This window comes from Lithobates pipiens, unplaced genomic scaffold (assembly GCF_037356315.1).
Source record: "Lithobates pipiens isolate NorthernLeopardFrog02 unplaced genomic scaffold, aLitPip1_a1.2 Scaffold_48, whole genome shotgun sequence".
Lineage (NCBI taxonomy): Eukaryota > Metazoa > Chordata > Amphibia > Anura > Ranidae > Lithobates > Lithobates pipiens.
Window position 1 is genome coordinate 4192078 of NW_027507872.1, and position 16522 is coordinate 4208599.

The 16522-nt window shown below is 48.3% G+C and overlaps 1 protein-coding gene and 1 long non-coding RNA gene across 2 annotated transcripts in view; both read left to right on the top strand.

Annotated features, from left to right (window-relative positions):
* The window catches only part of LIN7B (lin-7 cell polarity scaffold B), a 1167120-nt gene that overhangs the window by 933106 nt on the left and 217492 nt on the right, over positions 1-16522 (top strand). The gene's annotated exons all lie outside the window — the stretch shown is intronic.
* LOC143957009 (uncharacterized) overlaps positions 433-16522 on the top strand; it is a 56588-nt gene continuing 40498 nt past the window's right edge. Inside the window, exons 1-2 of the long non-coding RNA XR_013270042.1 lie at positions 433-808; positions 3062-3333. This is a non-coding gene — a long non-coding RNA (uncharacterized LOC143957009). The remainder of the gene's footprint in view (positions 809-3061; positions 3334-16522) is intronic.

Sequence of the window (16522 nt, forward strand, 5' to 3'; positions counted from 1 at the left end):
AATACGTAAATCCCAACAGGAGATTTGAATAAGTAAATTACTGAAACGTATAGGAAAGTCACGTGGTGACCTGAAGAGTGTCCACCTCTATACAATTGCAGCTGAACCTTATCACACATAAAGCAAAAATAGGTATTTGATTAGTCTCCGAACTATGTTTTAAAAAAAAAAAAAAAAAAAAAAAAAAAAGTCCATGCATATTATCTGCAAACATCTTCTGCAAAAAGGCTCCAAGTTCCGGAGAGCTTTGGTAAAAGTTATATTATTGAATGTGATATTGGTATATTATTTTCCAAGTTAGGAGAACAGTTTATCTCCGAAGGAATGAATCATAGGTGTCTTCACCGGTCAGCATATCTTATGTGGAACAAAGCATATTAGAAGAGATATGGAAGCATTCATGGGAGGGGAAAGCTAAACAGTTCTTAGCAAAGCAGCGATAGCGATTCTGTGTAAGTATATAGCCCAGTAGAAGCCATGCGAGCATAACAGCAGAAAATATAGTGAAGGATAAGGGTGAGAGAAAAAAAACAAACAAAAAAAAACTGTAGAGCCATAGACTATACTTTCACTAGGTGGCATGCAATCTTAACATAGAATGTTTTAGCGGATCTAATCAGCAGTGTGACAGAAGGGTGAATAAGTAACTGTTCGGAGATCAAAGTGTAACAAAGTTGTTGGAAGCATGCAGGAGTTTGTAACATATCTGATTGTATTTAAAAGTCAGAGCGGGAAGTGGCAGAAAAAGTGGAATAAAGGGAGAGGAAAAAAAAAAAAATACTGAAAGAGATGCAGGAGAGCAGAATTGGTGAGTACTTATCTGTATTTGTTAGAGGATTTGTGACAATTCAGCGATCACGGCGAGCTCTGCGAGACAGTGGGGCAGATGTAGGGCTATGAAGCTGGGGTTGTGAAGGCGGTGTACGCGTTGCTCTTGTTAGCGAGGGAGAGCGGCGCCTTCAAAAGTGAGTGTGCTGTGTTTCCATCAGGTCTTCGGTAAGGCTTTTTGGGATTGAATTAGACTTGAGAGATGTGTTAAATTCAGAGTACCAGTGAGGTAACTCCACGTAAGGTATATCTAGCGTATGGCAGAAGCCTTCCAGCTCTTCGGGAACTCTGAGCAGGGCTGTTTTCCCATTATTAGAAGCAGATAATCCAAAGGGAAATTTCCAGCGGTATAAAATTCCTTCACTTTTCAGTACTTCTAACAGGGGGCGCAGATCCCTTCTATTCTGAAGAGTTATGGCAGAAAGGTCTTGGAAGATGTGAATAATATTGCCATTGTAATTCAGTTGCTGTTTAAGCCTGGCACGCTTCAGAATCTCTTCCTTCACTTTATAGTCAGTCAGGCAACAAACTATATCCCGCGGTGGATCAGTGTCTTTCCCTCTGGGTCTGAGTGCCCTATGGAAGCGTTCCATATCGATTTGAGAGTGAGCAGGCTTCTCTAGGAGTTGATTGAAGAGATCCGTGATGGTAGATAGAATTTGATCTGGAACAACACTCTCGGGGATTCCTCTTATCCGGAGGTTGTGTCTTCTCCCCCGGTTGTCAAGGTCTTCGACGTGTCTCTGGATATCCCGGAGCTGCAGTGTATGTGAGTCCATGGTTCGGTGCATCTTTGTGATAACTGTTTGTTGCACAGCCGTCTTCTTCTCGACGTCTTGAACTCTGCCCGCAATGGCCTGAATCTCATGACGGAGATCTGTGATAGCGGCGAATAGAGTATCTTTAATGTCCGCTGCAACCGTCCGTAGGTCCGTTAGACTCGGTTGTTGGTGAGCCATTTGTGTTGGTTGTAGCGTTGCGGGAGCTGAGGTGGCTGGAGTTAACACAATCCCGCCTGAACTCTGAGAGGATTCTGAGGCGGCCATGTTGGCCCGATGTGCCGTAATCACTTCAGAGATATTCTGGGTCCTCCGGTTATGGGTTTCTCTCGGGGAGCGGGATCTTGAGGTAGAAGTTCCTCTAGAAGCTGTCCCCATCCTCTGGGAAATTAAATATGGTGAATAAATCCTCTGTATGCTAAGGGAAGGCTTAGATTTGGCGGAGCTGTAGAGCTAAGCATCCATCTTCCCTCACGGCAAGCCACGCCCCCCCTCAAATGCCTATACACATATCTTTTAAACATAATTTAATTGCATCACCTCTATCAATCTTGACGTGAGTTTTCACATACAAATGTGATATATTGATCTTGTATCTCCACCATCAACATCATTGTCGTGCGTTTAAAAATGCGACTAAGTCGCATTTATCTGTAACTGGGCTCATAATCATATGCTATTAACATGAAGTTATTTCTTCATTTATAATACCTCCAACCAGTCAAGATTGATTAGTAGTAAGAGTAATGGTGGTAGCATTATTGCTATTACTACTATTGTTGTTGTTATCATTATGATTACCATGTTCACATTATTCAAGCCTTTAGTTGTTATCAACGTCTCTATAGGCATTTCTCAATTTGGCCTATTATCAATACTTTTGAGATCTAAAATTACCTACCACCTATAAATATACTTACTATTACCATCTTTATATTTATAGTTATTTTCATGTTTATTTTTTATTTTTATATTTATCTTTATTTTTATTATCATTTTTATTCCTCTTATTATTATTAATATTATTATTATTTACATTTTCATTTTCATCTTTATTCTCATATTTTTTTTTTTTACTTTTATTTTTATTATCACTATTTTTGTTTTTATTATTATTATTATTATTATTATCATTATTAATTTTATTAGTATTTTTGCAAAAATTTATTTTATTTTTATTTATTTTTTTATTTTTTTATTTTTTTTTTCATTTTCATAGTTTTTTTTCATTTCTGTTCATTTTCCACAACTCTTTTATACATACATTCTTTGTTCCCTATATATATAACTCTTCTCTAAAACGTTTCACCTTTTTTCAAGTTCACCTTCGTTACCATATATTTTACTCACTTGCCATAGTATTATCATTAGTATAACCCTCTCAACCAGCTTGCATCGATTATAGGGTTAATTGCTATCTTGTCTGTCATTATCTATTCACTCTCCTATTTAAGAGCAGTCCACTGCAGCATTGCCTATACCTGCACTTGAGAAAGGAGCGCGCATGCCCGAGCGAGGCTTACGCAAGCTCAGAAACGCGTTGTGATTTTGGGTACCCCCCGGCTGACGTCACACGCTGTCTACGAGCCAGTCTGAGTCTCTGTGCATCACAGAACACAGCAGAGCTTCCCCTAGCGCACTGTGGAGGAGGATTCATCCAGTAACAGCACCAGCGAAAGGGAACAGTGATTTGACTATCAAACGGAGGACAATAATAATTATGGATGTAAGTGAGACTTTTATTTATTGTATAAAATAAATGCACTTTTTACTGATTTGGCGCTCTTCTATATATTCCTTTATTGGTATTCTGAAAAAACGGTTGGGGGTCCCCCCAGATCCATACCAGACCCTCATCCGAGCACGCCGCTACCCGGCCGCCCAGGAAACGGGGTGGGGACGAGCGAGCGCCCCCCCCTCCTGAGCCGTACCAGGCCCTCAACATGGGGGTGCCTTGGGGAAGGGGGGCCACGCGCCCCCCACCCCAAAGCACCTTGTCCCCATGTTGATGAGGACAAGGGCCTCTTCTCGACAACCCTGGCCGTTGGTTGTCGGGGTCTGCAAGCGGGGGGCTTATCGGAATCCGTGAGCCCCCTTTAATAAGGGGGCCCCTGGTTCCCGGCCCCCCACCCTATGTGAATGAGTATGGGGTACAATGTACCCCTACCCATTCACCTGTGAAAAAAATGTACAAAAAAACACAACACACAAGGGTTAAAATAGTTTATTGCACAGCTCCGGGGGCCTTCCCCAAGGCATTCCCCATGTTGAGGGCACACGGCTTGGTACAGCTCAGGGGGGGGGGGCGTTCTCTCGTCCCCACCCCCTTTCCTGGTCGGCCGGGTAGCGTGTTCGGATAAGGGTCTGGTATGGATCTGGGGGTTCCCCTTAAAATCCATACCAGACCTAAAGGCCTGTTATGCTCTCGAAGGGGGAACCCACGCCAATTTTTTTTAATACATTTGGCGTGGAGTTCCCTTTTGAGAGCTGATAATTCTGTGAGAGTTGCCTCCGTATAGACGGAGATCCGACTTGGAGGTGACCTCCATTGAAATCAATGGGTACCAGTCGCCTACAAGTCGGATAGAAGTAGTACAGGAACCTTTTCTGAAGTCGGAGCGACTTCAGTAGTGTGCATTAAGATGGCTCTCATTCACTTACATTAATTTTTACATGTAGCGCAACTAGGGGCGAACTGAAGTCGGATCTGAGTCGCCCCTGTGTGAACCGGCTCTAAATCCCTAGTCCAGCAGCCTTGTTGAGGGTCTTGTGACTGGTATTGCCACTTCCTGCCATGCTTCTGTGGTGGGTGGGGTGACTGTGGAGGTGGTGGATGTGGGGCAACAAAATCACAGAGGTGTGTGTTTTCTGAAATTTGGCCCCTCACCCCCTTATTGAGGAGCTGCAGGATGAGTTCCTCACACCTGCTCCTTTGTTTACCGTCCATCTCCCTTAATTTATTGGCCTTCACCAGGGCAAATCCCTCAGCCTCATCTGGGTCTGTCCGGATGGCAGTAGTGGCCTGGCTGAGGAAGACAGTTGTAGCCTCATCCAAATTCCTGCTCTTCCTGGCCCTTTTAGCAGCAGGAGGGTGTAGGGGAGGGATCTGGTACTCTGTCTGGCTGCTGACCACTGGCTCCTCCAGACTGACACTTTCCTGTTTATGAAAATAGAACATAATTAGAATCTTTTTTTAGGGTTTGGTCATCAATTACACACAATTTTGATCTCCTCGCTGTTGCAAATTAAATGTGGACAAATAGAAAAGACTATACTTCTGACCTCAGCATTTTTTATTCCTCAGTTCATTAGTCACTACTGTCTATTGATATGGAAAACACTTTGTTAAGGCAGAAATATTTTAACAATAACGTCTAGTTATCATCATTGTGTTTTTGTATGCAAATATGTTCAACAATGCTATACCTGGGTCAAGTTGGGCTCCTCCACATCTTCTTCCTGTGCAGCAGGACCTGGGTGGACCTCAAGAGCTGTGGCCTCTGCAGATGTCAAAGAGAGTGTAGACAGCGATGGCCTGGGTTTTGCCTGGTCAGTCAAAAACCACAGGCTGTTGTAATACCACAGCCTGGGGACATATATGTCATCTGCTGATGATCCAGATCTCTGTGAGTCCATGACATTGTTGAGCTCCCTTTTAAAAGTACTCCTCAGGTTTGATATTTTTGTCTTGACATAGTTGATGTCTGCCCTGGGGTAAACTGGTTTCTCCAAAGCTGCCTTCCTCAATATTTTATTGGAGTAGTCTCTACTCTTGACCTTCCAGAGACAGGGCAGCTCCTGTTACAGGTCAATGAATTGGGGTAAAAAAATCAGGCGCAGGAAATGTATCCGTCATGATAATTGATATGATGTCTGCAATCCTCAACACTCTGTTGTTGATAGAGTTGCCACCTCATCCCTTTAAACCCGAACACATATGAATTACACAGGTTCTGAGGCTAATTTCATGCAGATAAGGCACCAAGTGAGTTTAATTATCACCTTAATCAGCCACAGAAACGGTGTAATTAATATGTGTTCGGTTTTAAAGGGATGAGGTGGCAACCCTAGTTGTTGACGTAAACATAGAAACGTCTGGTCTCATTGTAGATGTAGCCTAGCACTACCTTGCTGTCAGTGTAGAGCTGGCTATCCTTGAGGTCAATGTCCATCTCTGAGGTTATTAGTTCTGCTACTTCAACAGGTAGTACTGCAGCACAAAGTTCTAGCCTAGTGACAGTGTTCTCAGGGTGTGGAGCTAGCTTTGCCTTGCCTATGACGAATCCTATGTGGCATCATGCTGTAGTGTCGACAGTTCTTAAATAGGCCACAGCAGCTATTGCCTTGATAGAAGCATCAGAATATGCAAAGGTTTTGGCTCTGTGTCTTTGTAGAGGGTATGGGAGCATATGAGTGTGAAACGTGGAGATCAGATAAGACCTATAGAGAGTTCCTTCACTCTACCCAAGAGTTCCTCTTATCAAGGGGTAGTGGGGCATCCCAGTCGGATGTAGGGCTTTACCTTGAATTGTAACAAGTGCAGCAAATCTTAATGGATCATATAGACTATTGATTGTGGACAAGATACCTCTGCAAGTGAAGAACCTTTCTTCTCCGTTTATTTGGAAGGTAAAGGAATCAGATTTCAAGTCCCTAAGTAGACCTAGACTGCGCTGTACAGGTAAAGAGCTTGTACCTAGATCTAAGTTTCTTAGATCATTAGAATGGTCTTGAGCAGGGAAAGCTTCCATTAACTCTTTGCTGTAGGAAGAAATCTTGTGAAGCCTGAGATTAGAACAAGTGAGCATTTTTCTGTGTTCTTTTAAGAAGACAGATTTCAGACTTACTGGAAGGTAAGGATTTCAAACAGTCATCTACGTAAGACTTTCTCTACGAATTGTTTTGTATCTGAGCCGTACTCAAGTTCACCTTCTTGGGCGGAATGTCTGAGTCCGTAGATAGCAACTGCAGGTGAAGGGCTATTGCCAAAGATGTGTACCCTCATGCGATAATCTTTGTAAGGATGTCTCTGAAACAAAGGAACCTCAGGAAGTTTCTGTCTCCCTCTCTGACCAGGAAGCAATGGAACATCTGTTAGATGTCAGCTATGAAGGCAATAGAATCATTGCGGAAGCGTAAGAGCACTCACAGGAGTTTGTTGATGAGGTCTGGGCCTGTGAAGAGGACATCGTTCAAGGAGACACCCTTGAATTTGGCACTAGAGTCAAACACTACTCTGATTTGACCTGGCTTTTTAGGATGTACACTCCGAATATAGGGAGGTACCAACTCTCTTCAGAGTCTGTAAGGTTGAGAGCTATCTCGGTGTGACCGTTCTCAAATCTCAAATTCTTCCCCATGAAAGAAAATAAATGTTCTCTCATCTCTGGCTTTCTTTGTAAATTACATCCAAGGGAAGTTAAAAATTGTAGCATTTGTTCTCTGTTATTGGGCAAATGTTGTCTCTGTGGTCTGAAGGGAAGAGGTGTGACCCAGCTGTTTGTGCTATCTTTGACTAGTCCTTGCTCCATTATTTGTAAGAAGAGTTTGTCCTCAATATACCTTGCCACACGATTCTCATCTTTAGTTCTTTGAAAGACTGTGCACCCTAAATTGTCTCGGTCACTGCCACAGGCAAAGTTGTCACTAGTGGGGCTTGTGAAGGGAAAAGACAAGCGGGTGGTGTAGGGCAATTCCTTAACAAGGAAATGGTTGTGACATGGCTGGAAAAGAGAAAGACACCCATTATCTAGGGTATTTGTGACCATGCTGTTAGATTGTGCAGGCTTCCTAGACAGACATCTCCTATGATCACCCATCAGAGGCCTAACCTCTGAGCATAAGGAGCATTGTTGGGACCATTAATTTGAGCTCTTGATTTGTGGACTCGTAATATATTTCTCGCAAGGAGTAGGAGAATCTGAGTTGGTAAAGACCAGCATGATTGTCTGTCAATGGATTCGCCTTGGTAGCCGGATGCTCTCCTCCCCGCCGTCTCCACTATTCCTGCACAAGTTTTTAAGGAGTAGGGGATGCTTGGGCCTTTAATGCCAAAGATGTCAAAGAAGGTTGAGCTGGCTAATGACTTGTATTTGGTTATCCAGAATTGTGTAAAGCTTAATAGCTTTGTCTTTTTGGCCTGCAAGGTAGACTCTGACTAGGCAGATTTTGTAGCAGGACCTGCCACCTATGACTCCTTTGCAGACTTCTGTACATTGTGAAGTTATCTCTGGTGTAGTTGTAATGGTGTGCTCTTCCTCCCCGCCATGCTCACTAGTGCTGACAGTGTGTTGAAAAGACCATGGAGCTGGCCCAGGATGTAAACCTGTGTTGTGATCTGAGCTGTCACATTCTGTGCATTTTAAACTGACCTTACAGTCCTTGGTGAGGTGAGAAGTTGAAGAGCAGCACCTGTAGCTGATGTGGTTCTCCTTGAGGAAGGCTTTGCGGTCCTGCAGGGTTTCCTCTCTGAAGGCTCTGAATTTTAGGAGAGAATGTGGCTTCCGATGCAAGGGACAATGCTTACCAGGATCTTTGACCTTTGTCTCCAAGCTAGAGAAGCTGGTAGACCTGTGAAAAGAATCTGGAGGAGTCACGCTAGTTTTGTGTACTGCTACTGGAGATTTGCGAGACTTGAAGTCCTGAAGGAGCAGCACATGACAATATAAAATCAAAACTTGGACTATTCCACACAAAGTCCACAAAAACAAAAAGGAGGGAATGGAACATCATGTTGTCTTTTAAATCGGGATCCATGTGTAATCCACTGCTCTTGCAAGTTGAAGAGTACGTTTTGTACAATGGGGTTGACACCTCTGGCTGTGTCAAGGAATACAAGTCCTTGTAAGTCCTCCTTGGATTTAGCTACTTGAAGTTCCATTAGCAAGTCACTTAGCTCCCTAAGTTTCTGGTAGGCTTTGTTAGGTATTTTGGGGAAGTTATCAAGTCTTTTGAATAGTGCGCTTTCTACTGCTTTTGCTGAACCATAACACTCAACAGATCATTTTAAGACCAGTGTCTGGGTGGTTTATATTGTCCTGATTCACCTGGGATGCTCAGCAGACTAATTTTCAAGTCATTTGATCAGAAGGTCTATCTCTTCCCTACAGGACAAATCTAAGTCTCTGATGGCATTTTGAAAGGAAGACCACCAGGCTCTGTAGCATTCAGGGCAGTCATTAAACTTTTCAAGCCCTTTGGTGACTAACTCACATTGTGCAAAGAACCCTGCAAAGTCTATGGTGGCTTGGTTAGCCTGCTGTGTGTTGCCATGGTGAGATGGCTGTGTGTAGTCATACCTTTTGAGGGTGTCAAGTCAACCTCTGTTGTACCGTTCTGAATTGGACGTTGGTTCTGGAGGACAATTAGAAGGTTCTGTTATCTCATGTGTAGAGGTCCTCCAGCCAGTTTCGGCCTACTTGGGTCCTCCCCAAGGTTCCTAGTGCTTCCAGCTTTTCTCGGCTGACCACTCTAGCTCCTCCGGCTCCGGGACCTGAACCCCCTGAACCCATGCAGCTGGCTCTCATCCGTCCATCCCTCACTCTGGAGGAACGGCAACGTCGAAGAACCAGTAACCTGTGCATGTACTGTGGGGAACCAGGTCACTACGTGAGATCTTGTCCTAACAAGACACGTAAGTCTCTTCCGATTCCTTTCAAGCACGCTCCTAATCTGCCTAAGTCTACTTCTCACCTTGCTCTCTCTGTCGTTCTACAGCTTCCCGATAAGGATATCCCAGTTCCAGTCATAATTGATTTCGGAGCCTGTAGTTGCTTTATTGACCAGACATTTGCTGCCAATCACCGCATTCCCCTCCGACCGAAGTCCCAGAGCCTGGCGGTGCACCTTGCCGATGGCTCCATCCTAAGTTCTGGTCCTGTCACCCAGGAAACCATCCCCTTGCTGGCCACCATGGGTCCTAACCACCGTGAACTCCTTTGCTTGGACGCCATCTCTTCCCCTCTTTTTCCCATTATCTTGGGAATGCCTTGGCTACAAGCCCACAACCCCAACATCGACTGGGCCACAGGGAGGGTCGAGTTTCTTTCCGGCTACTGCCAACAGCACTGCTTTCTTGAAGTCCCTTCCACATCCACTCAGCTCCTCAGTCTGGACTCTGACCCTGAGTCACCTCAAGCAATTCCTGAGCCCTATCGGGATTTTACGGATGTGTTTAGCAAAAAAGGAGCAGAAACCTTACCCCCGCACAGATCTTACGATCTTGCCCGATACAGCTTCTACCCGGAACCGAGGTCCCTTTTGGAAGAATTTTCCCATTAACTGAGCAAGAGCTGGAAACTCTGAAGGGCTATTTAGATGAAAACCTCAAGAAAGGCTTAATTCGCCCATCTACTTCCCCAGCTGGGGCCGGCATCTTTTTCGTTGAAAAAAAAGACCACTCGCTACGACCTTGTATAGATTATCGGGAGCTAAATAAAATTACCATCAAAAATCGCTATCCGCTACCCTTAGTGCCCGAACTCTTCCAAAGACTGGGATCCGCTGTTGTGTTCACCAAGTTAGATCTCCGCGGTGCCTACAACTTGATCTGCATGCGTGAGGGGGACGAATGGAAGACTGCCTTCCGTACGCGGTTCGGGCACTTCGAATACCTTGTTACGCCCTTTGGTCTGTGTAATGCACCTGCCACTTTCCAACACTTTATAAGCGATGTCTTCTGTGACCTGTTAGATTTATACGTTATCGTTTACTTGGATGACATCCTAATCTTCTCTTCCTCAGTCTCTGACCATCGCAGGCACGTCCGAAATGTGTTGACTCGCCTTAGGCAGCATAGATTTTACGCCAAGTTGGAAAAGTGTGAATTTGAGCTCCAAAGCATACAGTTCCTTGGCCTGGTTATCTCTGTTGACGGTATCAGGATGGATCCTCGGAAAGCTATTCTGGATTGGCCCGCTCCTACCGATAAAAAGGGTGTCCAGCGTTTTATTGGCTTTGCCAATTTTTCATCGGAAGTTCATTAGGGGCTTCTCTGCTATAATCACCCCCATCACTGAATTAACCAAGCAAGGAAACCATTTCTGTTGGTCCCCTAAGGCCCAAGTTGCTTTCCAGAAACTGAAGGAACTTTTTACTTCGGCTTCCATCCTAAAGCACCCGGATCCTGCCCTGCCTTTTGTCCTTGAGGGGGACGCTTCGGAAATCGCGGTAGGGGCTGTACTCTCCCAGCGACAAGGTGCCAAGGCCCTTCTCTTCCCTGTGGCCTTTTACTCTCGCAAGCTCTCCGCAGCGGAGAGAAACTACGATGTGGGGGACCGGGAACTACTGGCTATAAAGGCAGCTTTGGAGGAGTGGCGTTACTTACTGGAGGGTGCTGCACATCCAATCCTGGTCTATACAGACCATAAGAATCTGGAGTATCTGAGAACGGCTAAGAGATTGAAACCACGGCAGGCGAGGTGGGCACTGTTCTTCTCCAGATTCCACTTCCACATCACGTACAGACCCGGCTCCAAGAACATCAAACCAGATGCCCTCTCCCGTATGTTTCATAACTCCCAGGATACCTTGCTTCCAGATACCATCCTCCCTGCTGGAAATTTTTTGCTTCTCCAGGGGGAGCTCCTGTCCCGGATTAGACAAGCTTCTGTGGGGTGGTCCCCGTCGGTTGAGAATTTTGTGAGGTCACAAGATGGCATGTTCTGGTACAGGGACAAAATTCTAGTCCCGGAGGATGGCTGTTCTGGAGCTCTGCCATGACCACAAACTTGCCGGCCACTTTGGCACTTTGAAGACGGCGGACTTGGTACAGCGTGCATTCTGGTGGCCGCAGCTAAGTAGTGATTGCAAGAAGTACGTAGAGTCCTTCACCACCTGTGCCCGGAGCAAGACTAGCCGGACAAGATCCTGGGGTCTACTAAGACCCTTGCCAGTTCCAGAAAGACCTTGGAAGATGATTTCAATGCATTTCATCGTGGAGTTGCCCCTGGCAGAAGGCTTCTCTACCTTTTTTGTGGTGGTCGACAGACTGTCTAAGATGGCCCATTTTCTGCCTATGAAAGGCACACCTTCGGCCCTTGAAACTGCGAAGGTGTTCATTAAAGAAGTGGTGAGGTTGCATGGAGTTCCCTCAAGCATTGTATCCGACCAGGGTGTCCAATTTACCTCCAAGTTTTGGAAGGCTCTGTGCAGTTCCCTTGAAATTGAGTTGGCTTTTTCTTCTGCCTATCATCCCCAGACGAATGGGCAGACGGAGAGGACTAATCAGACCTTGGAACAATACCTCCGCTGTTTCTCTGCCTTTTCACAAGACGACTGGGTCTCTCTTCTGCCTCTAGCCGAATTTGCCTATAATAACTCATTGCATTCTGCTATCAAACAGACGCCTTTCTTCGCAAATTATGGTTACCATCCATCCTTCTTGCCCGGTTCGATTCCTGAGTGTGCCATTCCTGCAGTTTCAGAGACAATTTACTTTTCCTTGACCAACAACAAATTGCTACAGGAGGCTATGGCCAAGACCCAGGATTATAACAAGAGGATGTTTGATAAGAAGAAGCGAGGAGAGCTCATCCTTGTACCGGGAAATCAGGTCTGGCTTTCTACGGCTAATCTGAAGATGGCTTGTCCCTCAAGGAAGCTGGGCCCTAAGTTTTTGGGACCCTTTGCAATCAGGAGGAAAATTAACGATGTTACTTATGAGTTGGACCCGGTTCCCTAAAGATTCATCCAGTCTTCCATGTATCTTTGTTAAAACCTGTTACTCCTAATCCTTTCACTGGCCGAAACTCGGGCCCACCTAAACCCGTTATCGTTAATAATGAAGAGGAAATTGAAGTGGAAGCGATACTGGACTGTAGAAGGAGGGGTAACCAAATTCAGTATTTAATCAAGTGGAAGGGGTACGGTCTGGAAGATAACTCCTGGGAACCTGAAAGTAATTTACATGTGGAGGAACTGCTCAGTGCTTTTAAAAGTGCCCCCTTGGATAGACTGGCCCGGATGGGCATCCGGAGGCTGCCCTTGAGGAGGGGGCACTGTCAGAGAGTTGCCCGTAGCGGACATGTCACTGGGCACGCTGCGGGGCGTCGATGTGTGCTGGTGCGCGTGTGTGCGCTGGTGTGCGCGCGAATGGGTGCGCGCACGTCGGTGCGCGCTGGCGCCAATCGGCCTACTTAAGTGTTCCCCCGTGTTGTGCTCGGTGCTGTCCGATCTGCAGCTTCCTGTGCCCTGTTGCCTGTGACTTTGCTTGTGTTCCTGAACTCCTGTTTACCCGGCTCGTCCCTTGAATTTTCCTGTCTGCTACCTGCCTTTGACCTCGGCCTGTCTCTGACCTCGCATCTGCCTGCTCCTTTGTACCACGCTGCCCGCCTGTTGCCAACCCTGCTTGTGACCCGGACTCGAACTTGCTCATCCCTTGTCTGCACTGTCTGCCTGCTGTCATCTGTCCCTGGTGCTGGACCTGCTCACCCCCTTCTGCTCGCATCTGCTCCTGCATCCAGCTGTGAGAGTCTGTCTACCTGTCTGAATCCTGTCGTCGGATCTCTCCTTCAGCATCTAACCCGCCAGGCTCTCATACCCGTCTGCGCTCCCGTGCCTCCTGTCCATCCTACCAGGGGCCGTGAACCAGACCCGTAAGGGAGACCTTCCCCTGCTATTTCGGGCTCACCTGTCAGGTACGTGGGTCTGACAATAATCAGAGTCCCCACCAGAAGCCCCTTCACATCAGAGTCCCCATCAGGAGTCCCCACCAGCAGCCCCCTTCACATCGGAGAGTCTCCACCAGAAGCCCCCTTCACATCAGAGTCCCCACCAGAAGCCCCCTTCACATCAGAGTCCCCACCAGAAGCCCCCTTCACATCAGAGTCCCCATCAGGAGTCCCCACCAGCAGCCCCCTTCACATCAGAGAGTTCCCACCAGCAGCCACCTTCACATCAGAGTCCCCATCCTAGTCCCCACCAGCAGCCCCCTTCACATCAGAGTCCCCACCAGAAGCCCCCTTCACATCAGTGTCCCCATCAGGAGTCCCCACCAGCAGCCCCCTTCACATCGGAGAGTCTCCACCAGAAGCCCCCTTCACATCAGAGTCCCCACCAGAAGCCCCCTTCACATCAGTGTCCCCATCAGGAGTCCCCACCAGCAGCCCCCTTCACATCAGAGAGTTCCCACCAGCAGCCACCTTCACATCAGAGTCCCCATCTGAGTCCCCACCAGCAGCCCCTTTCACATCAGAGTCCCCACCAGAAGCCCCCTTCACATCAGTGTCCCCATCAGGAGTCCCCACCAGCAGCCTCCTTCACATCAGAGTCTCCACCAGCAGCCCCTTCACATCAGAGAGTCCCCACAGAAGCCCCCTTCACATCAGAGAGTCCCCAGCAGAAGCCCTCTTCACATCAGGGAGTCCCCAGCAGAAGCCTCCTTCACATCAGAGCCCCCACCAGCAGCCTCCTTCACATCAGGAGTCCCCACCAGCAGCCCCTTTCACATCAGGAGTCCCCACCAGCAGCCCCTTTCACATCAGGAGTCCCCACCAGCAGCTCCTTTCACATCAGGATTCCCCACCAGCAGCCCCTTCACACCAGAGAGTCCCCACCAGAAGCCCCTTCACACCAGAGAGTCCCCACCAGAAGCCCCTTCACACCAGAGAGTCCCCACCAGAAGCCCCTTCACACCAGAGAGTCCCCACCAGAAGCCCCTTCACATCAGAGAGTCCCCATCAGGAGTCCCCATCAGAAGCCTCCTTCACATCAGAGCCCCCGCCAGCAGCCCCTTTCACATCAGGAGTCCCCACCAGTAGCCCCCTTCACATCAGAATCCCCACCAGAAGCCCCCTTCCCCTCAGAGTCCCCATCAGGAGTCCCCACCATCAGCCCCCTTCACATCAGTGTCCCCACCAGCTGCCCCTTCACATCAGGAGTCCCCACCAGCAGCCCCCTTCACATCAGGAGTCCCCACCAGCAGCCCCCTTCACATCAGGAGTCCCCACCAGCAGCCCCCTTCACATCAGGAGTCCTCACCAGCAGCCCCCTTCACATCAGGAGTCCCCACCAGCAGCCCCCTTCACATCAGGAGTCCCCACCAGCAGCCCCCTTCACATCAGGAGTCTCCACCAGCAGCCCCTTTCACATCAGGAGTCTCCACCAGCAGCCCCTTTCACATCAGGAGTCCCCACCAGCAGCCCCTTTCACATCAGGAGTCCCCACCAGCAGCCCCTTTCACATCAGGAGTCCCCACCAGCAGCTCCTTCACATCAGAGAGTCCCCAGCAGAAGCACCCTTCACATCAGAGCCCCCACCAGAAGCCCCCTTCACATCAGGAGTCCCCACCAACAGCCCGCTTCACATTAGGAGTCCCCACCAGCAGCCCCCTTCACATCAGGAGTCCCCACCAGCAGCCCCCTTCACATCAGGAGTCCCCACCAACAGCCCGCTTCACATTAGGAGTCCCCACCAGCAGCCCCCTTCACATCAGGAGTCCCCACCAGCAGCCCCCTTCACATCAGGAGTCCCCACCAGCAGCCCCCTTCACATCAGGAGTCTCCACCAGCAGCCCCCTTCACATCAGGAGTCCCCACCAGCAGCCCCCTTCACATCAGGAGTCCCCACCAGCAGCCCCCTTCACATCAGGAGTCCCCACCAGTAGCCCCCTTCACATCAGAGTCCCCATCAGGATTCCCCACCAGCAGCCCCCTTCACATCAGTGTGTCCTCCCTCTCCTCCCCCTCCCACATGTACTCACAGTTCTGAAGGCAGCTTTTCGTTTCTCTCCCCAGTCATGTGATAAGTGACAAGTGATAAGGGGAGAGAGGAAGAAAAGTCTACCACTGTCTATCTCCCCCTGCAGGCTGGATGGAGCATAACACCTAATTCTCTCTCCAGCAATTGAGGGGCTCCCACCATCCCTGTGTTGTGCTGACTTCCTCCTGGGGCTGTACCTCTGCTGTGCATATTATGAGGGGCTCCCACAATCCCTGTGCTATGCTCATTATGAGGGGCTCCCACCATCCCTGTGCTATGTTGACTTCCTCCTGGGCTGCTTATTATGAGGGGCTCCCACCATCCCTGTGCTATGCTGACATCCTCCTGGGGCTGCTTATTATGAGGGGCTCCCACCATCCATGTGCTGTGCTGACTTTCTCCCGGGGCTGTACCTCTGCTGTGCATATTATGAGGGGCTCCCGCCATCCCTGTGCTATGCTCATTATGAGGGGCTCCCACCATCCCTGTGCTATGCTGACTTCCTCCTGGGGCTGCTTATTATGAGGGGCTCCTACCATCCCTGTGCTTTGCTGACTTCCTCCTGGGGCTGCTTATTATGAGGGGCTCCCACCATCCCTGTTATATGCTGACTTCCTCCTGGGGCTGCTTATTATGAGGGGCTCCCACCATCCCTGTGCTATGCTGACTTCCTCCTGGGGCTGTACCTCTGCTGTGCATATTATGAGGGGCTCCCACCATCCCTGTGCTATGCTCATTATGAGGGGCTCCCACCATCCCTGTGCTATGCTGACTTCCTCCTGCGGATGCTTACGGTGCAGGTGTCAGTGCTGTATATCACGGTGCTGGTGTCAGTGCTTTATGTCACACTGCTGATGTCAGTGCTCTCTATCACGGTGCTGGTGTCAGATCACTCTATCACGGTGCAGGTGTCAGTGCTGTATATCATGGTGCTGGTGTCAGGGCTTTATGTCACGCTGCTGATGTCAGTGCTCTCTATCACGGTGCTGGTGTCAGATCACTCTATCACGGTGCAGGTGTCAGTGCTGTATATCATGGTGCTGGTGTCAGGGCTTTATGTCACGCTGCTGATGTCAGTGCTCTCTATCACGGTGCTGGTGTCAGATCACTCTATCACGGTGCAGGTGTCAGTGCTCTATATCACGATGCTGATGTCAGTGTTTCATGTCACGGTGCTGATGTCAGTGCTCTCTATCACGGTGCTGGTGTCAGATCAC